Consider the following 13,918-nt stretch of genomic DNA (forward strand, 5'->3'; position numbering starts at 1 on the left):
CTTTAAAATGAAGTTATTAAGATCTGCTTCTACCTGAGGATCTTAAGGTATGAAATGTAAAGCTAAATATGGGAGTAACAGTATATTTATAAGTTGGCTTCAGAGTCAGATATATTTGTGTTGAAATCCCAGCTTTGTGACCTTGGGCAAAGACCCTCATTCAACACTCTGAGTTCTGTTTCATCATTTATCATGTGAGATTAATAACTCCTACCTTGTAGGGTTGTTATAAGAATCACATAATACACCAAGTTCTTGGTTCATTGCCTTATACCTACCTGATACCTGATTCTTTTGTCTACGGCCATACCACCTTGAATGCGCCCAATCTCGTCTGATTCTTTTTTATAAAAATGATAGTTGCTATGATGTGAAAGACAAGAATTTTGTTTGAAACAAATGCTATCCCTGCTCACTACCTCTTCTCCCCGGCCCTTTCAAAAGAGATTAGTATCCCATGTAGAATAAGAAAAAAGTAGAAATACCAAGAGTGACTATCACTGCTTTTTAACACTGTGTCTTATCTGGGAATGGTGGCTTATGCCTGTAATCCCAGCACTCTGGTAGACTGAGACAGGAGGATCACAAACTTGAGCTCAACCAGGGCAACTTAAAGACTTAATGAGACCCTGTCTCAAAATTTTAAAAAAATTTAAAAGGGCTAGGGATGTAGCATTTATATATTCTCCAGGATGCATACAATTGGAACCAATTTAATTTACACTGGCCTCTAGCAAGAATATTATTAACACTTGAGCAGTCTTCCTTCACTCATCAAGGATGATGAAGAACCTTTACTATTGAGGCTACTGATAATCTTCCTTCAGCAAAGATGATGATGGCCTTTCATGATCAAAGAATGAGAACTTACAAGGTCTATTGTTAACTTGATTATAACTTTTAAAGAAATTGCTGTAGAAACCTAAGTCCTAAGAGAGGCTCTTTACACTTGGAGGCCCTGCTAGGGGAATTTTTCAAGTCAATAGAAGAGGTACTAACTCAATATCTACATAAAGATTTTCCTATTAGATGAAGGACCAGATAACAGTCATTGAATTTTAAAACTCCTCTTATGCTTTTTCCATTTAAAGAAGAAAAATGTTTTGTATAACATTTTCCCCTACTGTTTCTTTTGATAAGAGCTGTTCTGAATCTACCAACAGAGCATACTGACATCTATATTTTCCTGGGGTTGCCTTGTAATTTGAGGTTGCAACATAGCAAACATGGCAGACCCAACCTCTGATGCATGGATTGATATCCATGAGGACAAGTGGGGAAACAAGGCTACTCTGATTAGGCACTGATAGTACACCATTTTCTACTATCAAGAGATCTGAGCTCTGACATTAATTTTGCTGTACTGACAAGGTCTCCAACATTCTGAGCCCCTTGCAGTTGATGATAGCTTGTATGACCAACTCTTCATCACTAGGTAATGTCAAGAGAGATTTAGGTAGTTAATCCATGATATGAAGTAATTTTGAGATTTCATAAAGGAGGGTAATGGCAGAGCATGTCTCTTGCTCTGTGGGAAATTCTTAGACTTGGTAATTTAAAGTAACATTTGAATTCCAGGGATATTTATGTAGACACTGCTGAGGCTAAATGGTTGTATTTGCTAGAGACCCACCTCCGAAGACAGGTAAATGATTATAAATGGATATACAGAGACAGCACTACACTTCTAGGAAGCATGAAGCAAACCCAGATCATGTATCATTCTGCAACAGGATCCGGTTATGTCCACAGTTGAAACACAATAGAAAGCTCCCACTTAAAACCCACCAATGGAACAAGGTCAGCCATATTAAAAAGTTAGTACAGCAACATTGAAGTTCCCACCAGTTCTCTGCCCATCTGAATTGGCATTCTGAATTATACATAGCGACTGGAAACTAAACTGATGCTATATGATGAGGTGAGGTCATCAGAAGCCAGGAGGATGAAGAAAAGATTCCAAAACATAGCATAACTTGACCTTGGACTTGTAGCAAATGAAAATGAAGTGCAGGCCATTCTAATCAGGAACTTTCAGTAATAGGATATAATTTAACATATTGAGCCAAATCTGAATCTTAGTTGCAAAGGTGTGAAAAACTTATGACATGAATAAAGATAAGGTTGACTTCAAGGACAGGGTTTGTGTGTCCAGCATAGAAGATTCCCCCTCAGTAATTATTTGCAGCCATGTGTATACATGACTAGCCATCATTCTCATCTGTAGCATATGCCCACATGAAGGACAACCATGTGTTCCTTGTTTTTCTAGTCCATATCATGGAAAGCTAAGGACACATTTTCTATGACTTGAGGGGAAAAAACCACAAATATTACATATACCTAGTAATCTTTTCTAGGCTAAAATCAAGCCTACAGACTGATTCTTGGTTGTCAGAGAGAGTTTTATGAGGAAAGTTAAAATATTATAGCTGGAGAAATCTCCAAGAAAGCTTCAACTCAATTGTAGGAGCAGTTGGATGCCTCTATGCTCTGTGTGTGGCTAAGTAAGAGCAGGCATCACACCAGTTGTATCAGCAGCCCAAGCATGGTTCTGAGGCCGATGTGTTTAATTACTGGCCTTTCTTTCTAAGGATCCTGCTAAATAAACAAATAATGGAAGTAGTTGACCTATCTCCTCAGTGTCTTTTAGTCCCACTGCTATTGAATTCTGTCATAGCTGTTTGGGTCAAGGCTTCTACTACAGCAGATACTTCCTTTGTGGGATGGCTAGTGATGGACCATTTGAATGTTTCATCACCACTGGAAGGCCTTTCCCAGCTTACACTTGGTATGGGGGCAGAGATGAAGAAGGATAGAAAGCTTCAAGTGAGGAATGATCTCAGAGGCTGTATTAATTATTTTTCTTGCTGCGGAGACAAAATATCTAACATCCAAAGTTAAAGGAAGAAAGGTGTACTTTGCTCACAGTTTTTAGAGGCTTCAGTCCTTAATCAGCTGGCTCCAAGGCAGGGTGGCTTGGCAGAAGGCAGCAAAAGCAGCAAGCAACAAGCAACAACAGCAGCTCTCTTTCTGTCCCTTATATTCTATCCATAAGGGCAGGTAGCATTCACACCACGGTGGACACCCATAATCCTAGCATTGCACCATGAATTAATCCCATCATCACACTCTCTAGATCCAGCCATCTCCAGAAAGCCCCACCTATGACCACATGAGGCTCTGGAGGGACATCTAGATACAAGTCATAACACAGACTGTTACTTCCTCTATCTGTCCTCCAACCATTTCCTTGGCTGCCATCAGAGGGGCACAAGGTTCTTATTTTTTGATGTCACTATGTGGTTTACCATGTGACTCTAATTTCAGAGTTTATACTTTCTGCCTGGCAGCATCAGTGTAGTAGTGACCTGAATGAAAAAAGCCACTGATATTCTTTGTGAGAATCTTAGCTGGTGTGGACAGGCTGGTGAGGTAGTGGGCTGACAACAATCACCTCTGCCTTAACCTTTCCCTCCCAGGAGAAAAGGCCCAAAACTCACTACTGGTAAAAATGCCACTCAGTTTATTTTCAAATCCTGACAATTATTTTTTCAGCTTATAGTGGCACCTGCTCAACCCTCCCTACTTGACAGGTCCCTGCAGTCCCTCTGGGGCAGTGAAGACCATTATTCCTGGGGAATCCTACAGGGGAGTGTTCCAGTTCAGGGAACAGGCAGGAACCTTTAGCTTTTGTGGGAGGGGGAGGGGGGATTACTGGGGATCGAACACAGGGCCTTCAGCCTGAGCTACATCCCCAGTCCATTTTTATTTTGAGACAGGATCTCATTAAGTCACTAAATTGCCCAGGCTGGGTTTGAACTTGCAATCCTCCTGCCTCAGCCTGTCAGAGTGCTGAGATTGCAAGCATGTGCCACTACACCCAGCTATGCCTTTAGTGTTTATGCAATGTAGCTTGGTTCACTGTTGGGACATCTTGGACCAATGGTGACCCATAGTAGGCACCTTATCTTCTGAGTCACCACTGTTAAGGGATGTTGATTAACCACTGCTCATTGTGAGTTCTTGATAGTTATACAGACTTTACAGATCCTTGGAAAAACAGGAGAATCTATTTTGAAGCTCACCACTCCTTACCTCATCCCCTCCATTCTCTATTGAGTCCATTTTTTGTAGTTCTCTGTATACTTACGCACATCTATATAGATTTTTCCCTGCTGATATATGCATGTTTTTCTTCCTACTAGTGTGAGTTAGTGTTTTTGTGTAGGAGTTTAGCATTATGTTTTTGGTCAAATCCTGTGAAGAGCATTCTTAGGAGAATTAATAGAGCAATTTGTTTAGAAAGCACTTCTCACCTCCAGATGTCCCTAAGCAGACTTGGCTGATTACAGAAAGGACCAATTCCTATCAGAACTCTTTGGATTAAATAGTCAGATTTCAAATCAGCCATTTGGGATGTAGGAAAAGGTATTGGGGTTATAACCTGCAAGATGGAGGTCCTAAGGGATGGGATGAAAAACAGGAAAGAAGTTTGGTGAAAGTTTAAAAGGACATCTTCCAAAAACGACATCATAGCCCTTGTCAGATGTCTAACTTAGCTTTTTTTTTTAATGGTTTATATCTTTTTTAAAAAATTTATTAAATTCTTTTATTGTTACATTGTAGGTATACAACACAATTACATTTCTCTTTGGGAATTGTACCTTTACATAATGCATCTTGGTTCTTATATTTTCCCCATTCCTAACCCTCCCTTCACGCCCTCCACCCTTCCCTATTTACAAAGACTTTATTTCCATTTTTTCCATTTCTCATCGTTTTTCCTTTCCCTTCTTTCCTTTCCTCTGCCCCTCCCACTACCCCTACCCCTTTGGACCTTTTCTTCCTATTTTACATTACTGATTATTCATTCTAATCATTGGTACATTTTAGGTATACAATATAATGACATTCATCATTGGAAATTTGCACCTTTACATAGTCTCTCTTGGTTCTTCTTTTTCACCCCTGCCCAGCCCTCCCTTCAACACCTCCAGTCCTCCCTATTTACAAAGATTTTGTTCCTATTTTTCCATTTTCTCATATTAACCCCATTCCCTTCTTCCCTTTCCCCTAGCCCTCCCACTTCCTTCCCCTTTGTCCCTTTTCTTCCTATTTCACATGACCTATTATACATTTAGTCCTTATTTACACTTTCAGTTTCTCACACCAGAGAAACTATTTGGTATTTACACATGTGTGTCCTATTTATTTCACTTAAGAGTATCGCCTCAATGTGCATCCACTTAGCTATAAATGTCTCTAATTTCTCATCACACAAAGGTCTACTATCTCGAATCTATAAAGAATTTAAAAAGATCAGCCCTCCCAAATTTAAAGACCCAATCTGAAAATGGGCATCTGAAATGAACAGACATTTCTCAGACAAAGAAGTAGAAATAGCAAATAAATACATGAAAAAATGTTCAACATCACTGGTCATTCGAGAGATGCAAATGAAAACAATGCTGAGATTCCACCTCACTCCAGAAAGAATGGCTGCTATCATGAAATCAACCAATAACAAATGCTGGTGGGGCTGTGGGGAAAGAGGAACCCTAGCCCACTGCTGGTGGGAGTGTAGACTGGTGCAAGCACTGTGGAAATCAGTATGGAGATACCTCAAAGAACTAGGACTGGAAGTCCCATTTGACCCCGCTATTCCACTGCTAGGGATCTTCCCCAAAGAATTAAAAGAATCATACCACAGTGATATATGTGCACCCATGTTCATAGCAGCACAGTTTGTAATAGCTGAAACTTGGAAACAGCCCAAATGCCCATCAGCTGTAGACTGGATAAAGAAAATGTGGTTTTTTTATAAAATGGAGTACTACTCAGCTAACATATCTTTTAATGCTTGGAAATACCACACAAATAACTCTTGCATTTGAGTTGTCCAGGTGGCTAGAGATCTATTTATTTTGCACTTAACAAAGGCTCAAACTATCTTTGCTGTTGTTTTTGTTTAAAGATTGCAAATAAACTTCCCACCATATTTATCTGGAAGCAAACTAGAATGAGGGTAGTTCATTCCATATTTAAATTATTTTTACATCATTGTTAAGCCATTTTTTTGTGAGAAAGTAATATTTATGTGGGAAAAGGCTTTCCAAAAAGAACACAAAAAAATTGTGCTACTACCCTCTCATCCCTGAGAGAGTTTTTTATTGAGAATTCAGGTGAGCCACTTGCACTCTCTGTCTGCCCTGGACACAAAGAATTATTGTAAAAATAATGGGAATTGGTCAAATATTGGTACAAACCAAGGTATAGCATCAGAAATCTAGCCCAAGTTGGGTTTCAAGAGTTGGGTGATAATGACTAGTCAGTCTTGGCAATATAAGCTCATGAAATCTACCTCTTCTTGTATAAATATCTAAAACCAATATTCTGCTGTATGTTATAGGTTACTGAGCTTTAATTCCTGTTTGTGTCTTATTCAAGTATGTGTGTCAGGGGTTTGTTGTGCAGTGGCCTCAGGTTTCAATTGTTATGAAAGTATGTACCTCTTTTCCTAGAAGTGAAAGAATTTTAGATTTTGTCTTGTGTACGACTACATATTTTCAAGATAGAAATTGCACAGATTTATGTAGCATTGTAATATATTTTTCATGCTTTCTCATTTACTTTGTTTATGTAGAGGACAGCATAATTTGAAGAGGCATTATAAGTTTATGAACTATTTCCCTCCTGCTCACATCAGGAATGGTAAATAAACTCAAGTTAAATAATATATTTTCAGTATTATATGCAGTTCTAGGAGCAATGTTTCTATGAATCATAATATATATGACAGTAATTACACGCAGCAATAAGTTACAATTCTTCTAATTCGGGCAGTCATTATATGCATGCACACACATGCATATACATACACAGATGTTCACACACATATGAAAGATTCCAAAGGCATTTAAGACAGCAGAAAGAACTTCAGGGGGAATGTTTCTCCAAAGATATGATATAACTACGAATAACAATATGTTACCAAAATCATCATCCATAAAAGTAAAACTTGACAAATTAGGCCTCATCAAAATTTAAAACTTTTGCGTTGTGAAAGGCCCTGTTAGAAGATGAAAAGACAAATTACAAATTTGGAGAAAATATATTCAATTACATATCTCACAAATCACATACCTAACAAATGATTTGTACAATAAAATATCTAGGAAATCACATATCTAACAAATGATTTGTACATAGAATCTATAAAGAATGCTAAAAACTCAGCATTTAAAACCCACAAAAAAAATCTAACTTGAAAATTGGCAAAAGACATATAGACATTTCATTCTAGAGGTATATAGATGGCAAATAAGCACATGAGATGTTGAACATCATTAATAATTAGGACAGTGAAAATTAAGACTATAATAAGCTAGTACATCTATTAGGATAACTAAAATAAAAAATAATGGCAACACCAAATACTGCAGAATATATAGAGAAACTAGCATTCATATATTGCTGCTAGAAATATACAGGCACTCTGAAAAATAGCTTGTCAGTTTCTTTGAAAATTTAAATAGACTTACCATATGACCCAGTAATTGCACTCATGGGCATATATTCCAGGGAAATGAGAAGTTATTTTCATGCAGAAATGTGTACATAAATATTCATAGAAGCTATATTTATAAGAGCCCAATACTGGAAACTACCCAAATGTCCTTCTGCAAGTGAACGGTTAAACAAATTCTGATACATCAATACCATAGAATACTGTAAACAACATAACAACTTTGATGAACACCAAGAAAATTATGCTGTGTGTAAAAAGCCAATCTCAAAAGAATACATCTTGAGTGATTCCATTTATGTAGCAATTATGAAACAACAAATTATAAAGATAGTGAACAGATTTGTGGTAGCCAGGAGTTAGAATTGGGAGGGAGCAGAGAGAACGGGTGTGCCATAAGAGGCCAGCTTCTGGAAGTCTTTTGGTGATGGTACAATTTGGTATCTTGTGATGGTGATGCCCAAAGCTGCACATGGTAAAATTACATAGAGCTACACACACACACAAACACACACACTCACACGAACACAAACATGATTGTATATATAATTACTGAAATATAAATAAATTCTATGGATTCTACTAATGTCAATCTCTTGCTTTTAATATTAGACTATAGTTATGCCTGATGTTAACCCTGGGGAAACCACGTCAAGGGTGCATGGGACTTCCCTGTACATTTCTTTTTTTAGTCTATAATTATTTCAAAAATGATAAAAATGTTTTTAAAAACTCAAAAGTAACATTTTGGATGTTTTTAAAATTTGCATTTTGTATATTAAAAATAATTCCCAGCAAGGTGTGATGGCACATACCTGTAATCCTAGCACTTTACAAGACTGAGTTAGGAGGATCACAAATTCCATCTCAGCCTGGAAAACAGCAACTTACACCCTGTTTCAAAATTTAAAAATTAAAAAGGGCTGGGGATGTAGCTTAGTGTGAATAATCTGGGTTCAGTCCTGAGTATCTCAAAAAAATGTACTGGTTTGGTCTTGTGGGGTTTTTTGGTAAGTAAATATAGTCATAGAGCCTCTGATATAAAAGATGTTAATTCTCATGTGTAGGAATGCCATCAAGAAGATGATTAATGTTATTGGATTTGGAGTTTCTTGGGGGTAGAACTGTTAGTGTGTTATGGCAGACAGAAACTAAAGTGACCTCCAGTGATTCTTGCCTTCTGATATTCACTCCTTTGTGTAATACTTTTCCCTTGAGTATGAGCACAGTCTGTGACTTTGCTTCTAACCAACAGAATATGGAAGTTTATGAGATGTCATTCTCATGATAATGTCACTCTGTGCATGTGTGTGTGTGTGTGTGTGTGTGTGTATGAAAGTCCATATTGCTAGGTAGCAGGTAAGCTAGGCAGACTCCTGTTCACTGGCCTTGTAGAAGTAGACAACCGTGAAAGAAGTGGCCATGATGGAGAAGACCGTACAGCAAGGAACTTAGGTGGCTTCTAGGGGCTAAACATGGCCTCCAACAAGAAACTGAAGCTTCAGTACTGCAATCATAAGTATCTGAATTCTGCCAACAGCCTGAGGAAACTTGGCAGAAAATCCTTCCCCAGCCACCCTTCTGATGAGGCCACAGCTCTGGCAGACACCTGGATCACAATCTGGTGAGACCCTGAGGCAGAGGGCTCAGCCAAGTGTGCCTGAACTTCTGACCTACAGAACTGTAAGATAAATTTTAAGGTGATTTGTAAGCTGTGAAGTTTTTGGTAACTCATTACTCAACAACAGAAACCTAATACATGCATTAATCCCCTTTGGGTCCTACTTAGCTGGGGCCACAATCTATAAGATACACTCCCTATGACCTATCTCATTTTAAGACAGAGAAAAGTCAAAAAGAACAGCTTCACACTTCTTTTGCTGATTGTGTCCTGAAATAGTGTTTACTTTTTCTTCGTAGAGGGGATACCTAGACATGGCTGAGCCCAGAGTTTTATAACACCATTGTTAAAATGTAATAGACCAGGGGCCAGGGATTTAGCTCAGTGGTTCCGGCTCCTGCCTCGCAAGCGCAAGGTCCTGAGTTCCATCCCTGGTACCAAAAAAAAAAAAAAAAAAAAGTAAGTAAAATGTAATAGACCAAGTATTTAATAAGATTGTTTAGGATTTTGTAATTATCAGTACTTGGTTATGGCAGACTAATCAAAACACATTTATATTTGGCCTTTAGAATGTGTTTTATGCTTTCAATTAAATATGTTTATATGGACCTGAATGACTTCATATTCCATTCAGAAAATAGATGGCATTATATCTTAGATTCAGACAAAACACCCAACTTAAGCAAAATGCGTGTTGAGACATGGAAAATGTGCCTTTTATATTACAGTTTTTAGCTCTTATTTGTTCTAGGTTGTTTGTTGTGAAGAAATGGCTTTGTGATATTTACCTTGAGGAAATGAATTAAGCATTCTGATGCAAAAAGCCTCTTTGAGGGGGCATAGGTTGATTAGAATAGAGAACTCAACAAGAGAATAAAGAACATTATCAATAAGATTTCTGAAAATCCTTTGTCAAAATGTATTAATGAGACCCTGAAAGCATTTGAGCCAGGAAAATGGCATCGTTTTATCAATTTTTACTTATTTATATCAATTTATTTAAAGGTTTATACCTAGGCTAATATATCTCTACACAGATTGTGAAAATGCATATAAATGGTTATAATACAAAATAAGCATGGTCTGTAACATACTTTGACATTCCTATCAATAGATGCTATTGAGAAAAGATGACAATACTGCACTTTATACATGGGGAAGCAAAAGCATTCTAAGTGTATTTATTGAGGAAATAAGTTACGAAAATGAAAACCTACTTCGTCAATTGCCTTTGTGGGATGTTGAAAAAACAAATCAAGCTGAGTGTATAGAACATTTTAAGCTTCATGGCAAATGTGTGTTTGATACTTTTTTCATACAGTAAAATTTTTTATAAACTTAATTTTGTCTTCCTGAAGTCTCTCATCCTTTTTCTATTACTTCTGTCTTTGATTCTACTCTCTGCTCCCTCCAGCACTACCTTATCTCATTCCAATGTCAGTGTAGCCACTCTAATTTCAAGCCATCAATCAGCATGTCTTCTTAGACCTGAACGTGCTGTTTGGAGGTCACATATATGTGGGACCTAATTAGGAAACTGAAATAGACCAAAGGGATCCCAAGGTATCCCTGAGCCCTTGAATGAGGAAATAGTATGTCTATGTACCTCACACATTTTGAGGTCAGAAAGACTGTCCTCTTTCACACCCACTCGACGTTTATGATGCTTTCAGTTGAGATTTTCCTTGCCATTTTTCATTATGTAACTTGTTACTCCTGGGTAAAGTATTTCAGTGAATCATGAGCCTTGAAGAGTCTCACCATGTCTCTGTATGAGAAAGACTTGGAGAAATAAAAAAGCCCATCAAATTGGGCACACCAAGGTAGGAAGTTCTGCCTATCAGAAAAACCATGGGGACAGTAGGCAGACAACGTTGCTCTATAGTAAATTTCTCTGTAATCGCTAGAGTTCACAAGCATGGGATATGTATACCTACTCTATACTCCCTGTGTGTTAGAAGTGTTTGTGGTTTTCCACTGGTCTCATGTTGGTATAGCAAATCTTCAGCAGCTCCTGGCAGAATTAAGTGCTAAGTACATTGAACATTTCTTTCCTCTGTATCAAAGTAAAAGGAAGAGGACTAATCATTAAGAATGAGAAGAACGGGCATCTGGAGGGGACAGCTCAAGTATATGGTGAGCCCATATAGCTGTAAGCAAGGAGATGAATTTTTGATTATGTGTCCATTCCAACCCTCTTAAGCTTTTCAGAAGTAAATAGATAAAATGAGAAGGTGCATTTGCCAGTTTTCCCTTGAAAGCCCAAAGCACATAAATGACAAAGATAAACATGAGTTTTGTTTTGCCTTATTTTAGGATAAGTATATGGCAAAAGCTGTTATGTAGGTAGTTGTAGGCTTTTGGATCCTATCCAGTAAAGTCATAGATCTTATAGTTGGTCTTGTCCAGTAAAGTCATTAAAATCCTGGTTTTAGAGTACAGTAGTTTGTTATGTGGAGAAATGGCCCCTGTGATATTTACCCTTATTTCATTTAACTAGTGTTTGAATTTGCAAGGTTAAGCTCTATAAGCTAGTGGTTTTCTCCTAGGCAGTTGGCATAATATTAGGATATATTGTTAGTTACTACCACATAGACGGTGGTGTCTTAGTTATAGCAGCTATTATTTTCCATATCTGTGGGTAAAGGAATAAAACAGAAGATGTTTTCAACTCAGTCAGCCTCTGGGACCTTTGAAAATTGCCTTGTTTAATATAAACATTAGAAAATATTAGATTTGAAATACCGAACTACTAAATTTAGAGATACAAACACTTGCATTCATTAACAGTTCTAATCACCACTCCTATACTAACACTGGTTTCTCTTCTAGGCTTAAGTAGAGCATTTCTTTTAACTTAACTTCATACCTATAGTATCAGTCCTTCTGATGCTCTAAGTTCTGGTTTTTTGGGGGGGGCATATATTCCACCACAATGAGTGTTTTTATAGGGTTAGCAGACACAAATTCTTCTACAGACTTAAATTCGATTTTCTATTTATAGTCTTTGTTTCCTTTTCTAATGATCCTTGCTCTGTTATTAACAAGAAGGAGAGAGTCTGTGCTTTCATGGACTAATCCACAAAATCAAAAGCACCATAGCAAGAGAAACCACCAGCAGTGTGCAGAGACAACCCACAATGTGGGAAAAGAACTTCACCTGCTGTTCCTCAGACAAAGGTCTACCATCTAGAATCTATAAAGAACTTAAAAAAATCAGACCTCCCAAACTTAAAGGCCCAATCCAAAAATGGGCATCTGAAATGAACAGACACTTCTCACACAAAGAAGTAGAAATGGCAAATAAACATATGAAAAAATGTTCAACATCACTGGTCATGGAGAGATGCAAATGAAAACAAACCTGAGATTCCACCTCACTCCAGAAAGAATGGCTGCTATCAAGAAATCAACCAATAGCAAATGCTGGCGGGGCTGTGGAGAAAGAGTAACCCTGCTCCACTGCTGATGGGAGTGTAGACTGGTGCAACCACTCTGGAAATAAGTATGGAGATACATCAAAGAACTAGGACTGGAAGTCCCATTTGAGCCAGCTATTCCCTTGCTGCGTATCTTCCCCAAAGAATTAAAAGAATCATACCACAGTGATATATGTGCACCCATGTTTATAGCAGCACAGTTTGTAATAGTTAAAACTTGGAAGCAGCCTAAGTGCCCATCAACTGGAGACTGGATAAAGAAAATGTGTTTTTTTAATAAAATGGAGTACTACTCAGCCATAAAAAATGAGAAATTAGAGGCATTTTTAACTAAATGGATGCACATTGAGGCGATACTCTTAAGTAAAATAAATGGGACACACGTGTAAATACCGAATAGTTCCTCTAGTGTGAGAAACTGAAAGTGTAAATAAGGACTAAAAGGTATAATAGATAATGTGAAATAGGAAGAAAAGGGCAAAGGGGAAGGGGAACTGGGGGGGGAAGGAAAGAAGGGAATGGAATTAATATGGGAAGATGAAAAAATGGAAAAAAAGTATTTGTAAATAGGGAGGGGTGGAGGGGTTGAAGGGAGGGTAGGGGAAGGGGGAAAAAATAAGAACCAAGAGAGATTATGTAAAGGTGCAAATTTCCAGTGATGAATGTCATTATATTGTATACCTAAAATGTACCAATAAAATAAAATTTTTAAAAATTATTTATTTATTTATTTTGTGGTACCAGAGATGGAACTCAGGACCTTGTGCTTGCAAGGCAGGCATGGTGCCACTGAGCTAAATCCCCAGCCCTATACTTTATTTCTTAATATTTATTTTTGTGGGACTGAGGATTGAACATGGAGCCTTTTGCACTGAACTATGTCTTCAGCCCATTTTTTGTTTCATTTTTTCCTGACAGGTTCTCAGTAAGACCCTGAATTGCGCACTCTAGGCTCAAATTTACCATTCTCCTATCTCATCTTCCTAGAGTGTTGGGATTACAGGTGTGTACCACTACACCTGGCTTACATAGTTAGCTTATGAAGGTGGTGGGAAGAAAAAAACATCAAAAGCACCTTAAGACTCTCTGAGTTTATAAATTCGTGTATAATTATAGTCCTAAATTTGGGGAAAAATCACTGATTTTAAACGGACCCTTGTTGTCATCATATATACATTCACTCTTGGCAAGTCTTGTGTTCCAATTTAGAGGTCCAAAAATATGGTCATCATATCCACCAAAAGAAGAAATATGCATTGTATTTCTACCTTATGTTACACATTTTCATGCCTTATCTTGATCCTTATTAGAGTTGAATGTCACTATATG

The 13,918-nt window shown here is 37.6% G+C and overlaps 1 protein-coding gene across 2 annotated transcripts in view; it reads left to right on the plus strand.

Annotated features, from left to right (window-relative positions):
• Positions 1 to 13,918, plus strand: part of Dgkk (diacylglycerol kinase kappa) — a 175,210-nt gene that overhangs the window by 21,462 nt on the left and 139,830 nt on the right. The gene's annotated exons all lie outside the window — the stretch shown is intronic.

Source organism: Heterocephalus glaber, unplaced genomic scaffold (assembly GCF_053883595.1).
Source record: "Heterocephalus glaber isolate CG9 unplaced genomic scaffold, H.glaber_assembly_v1.0 deba00001546, whole genome shotgun sequence".
Lineage (NCBI taxonomy): Eukaryota > Metazoa > Chordata > Mammalia > Rodentia > Bathyergidae > Heterocephalus > Heterocephalus glaber.